Source organism: Myotis davidii, unplaced genomic scaffold (assembly GCF_000327345.1).
Source record: "Myotis davidii unplaced genomic scaffold, ASM32734v1 scaffold991, whole genome shotgun sequence".
Classification (NCBI taxonomy): domain Eukaryota; kingdom Metazoa; phylum Chordata; class Mammalia; order Chiroptera; family Vespertilionidae; genus Myotis; species Myotis davidii.
This window is the reverse complement of record NW_006283137.1, coordinates 2,157-3,861: the sequence shown is the minus strand read 5'-3', so window position 1 is coordinate 3,861 and position 1,705 is coordinate 2,157.

Below are 1,705 nucleotides of genomic sequence, written 5' to 3'. Positions count from 1 at the left end.
GCGATGACCTGCAGGCCTCCTGCACGTGCCCTTCAGCTCCTCCTCCTGGCTCTCTCCTTGCCACACCGAGTCCCCACTGCCTCCCTAAGTGCCCAGGTGCTGCATGGGCGTCTCCAGGTGCCCAGGCTGTTTACAAACTGGGCTCCAGTGATCAGCGAGGGCGCCCTCTGGTGGCCCAGCTTGAGGGATACTAGGATCAGCCTGAGCCAGGGGTGCACCAGGCAGGCAGGGACAAGGGGCGGGGAGGCGAGCCAGGGTGACAAGGCCAGCAGAGGGGTGCTTTTGTGGCGATGGGGTAGGAAGAGGCTGGGGTGACATTTCACTTGTGAATGAGCCGTGGGGCGAGGAGCCGGCCAGGCTGAGGCAGGAGGGAGTGAGGGGATCCCTCAGGCTGTTGGCAGGGCCTGTGGGAAGCCGCGTGCCGAGCTGTCACAGCCGCAGTGTCCGGGACTGCAGGAGCTGGGCAGGGCCCCGGGAGGGGAGCCGGCCGAGTGGCACCGGGGCCCACCGTCCTGCATCTCAGGACCTGAAGAGCCATGCTCGGGCCTGGGAGAGGCGGGAGCGGTCAGACCCATAGTGACGGCGCCCGCATCAGGAGGGCCGGGCAGGCCCCTCCCCAGCGCGTCCCTGGGGGAGCTCCGTGTTTGCAGATGTCCAGGGGCAGAGGCTGTCTGTCGAGGGGGCCCCGAGGCCTACCCAGCGTCACCCTGACCTCTGAGGGTGGGGACAGTACCAGGCGTCCCTGGCACAGCCAGATCCTGGCTTGTGGCCGCTGCCAGCCAGAGGGTCCCGTTAGTAGCTGGCACTGACCCCGGGTGGCAGCTCTGGGCGGGTGGGCGGTCCAGAAGGGCCGCGACTGGCCTGGGGCCTCTGGGCCCGGCCCCCAGATGCCTTCCCGCCGGGCGCACTGTTGGTGGGTGGACACTAAGTGACCACGGCCAGCTTCCCGTGCATTAGCACCGGGCAGAACGACTGCCGAGCCACCTCCCTGCCTCGCATCCACTCCCGCCGCCGGACACAGGCGAGCAGAGCAGCTCATGAGGCCGGCGGGAGGCTCCCGGGCACTTCCTAGAGCGACCGCGTGAGGCCGCTGTTTCCCGGCGCATCCAGGGGCCTCGGGTCCGTCCTTTCTGAGCCATCACGCGGCCACCACCCAGCACCCCGCCTGCCTCTCCACGGTGATGCCAGTTAGGAAGTGCAGCTCTGACCGTTTCGGCTCCAGACAGCAAGCGGCCCTGTCACGGTGGCTCCCAGGCCCCTCCGGTCACGAGGCTGGCACTTCGGACCTCAGCTTTGTCCATGTCCCCCCGACCCCTTGCCCAGTCTTTCCCAATCCCTTCCGGCCTCCCAGGCCCATGGCGAATGCCTCCTCCTCCGTGAAGCCTGCCGTGTGCGTTGGAGGTTCCTGAGGCAGCGATTGTTCTCCCAGAGCCGGGCACTGGCTGTTTGCTCCGTGGGAACCGCGCACGCACTTGCGGAGGGCGGGCTGGTGGCGCTGGAGTGGCCGCCCCAGGCTCATCCCGGCGAGAAGGTCAAGTGCACTGTCTGGCTGTGTTCCTCCTCTGGTCTTTCCTCTCCTGATGCCGCCCCTCAGCGCTTCCTCCTCAGCTTTCTCAGCCAGGAGTTCGCCACCTTCCCTCAGGGGCAACCGGCCGGGCTCCTGATGGAACCAGGACTGACCCCTGGAGTGGACAGAAGGGGTGCT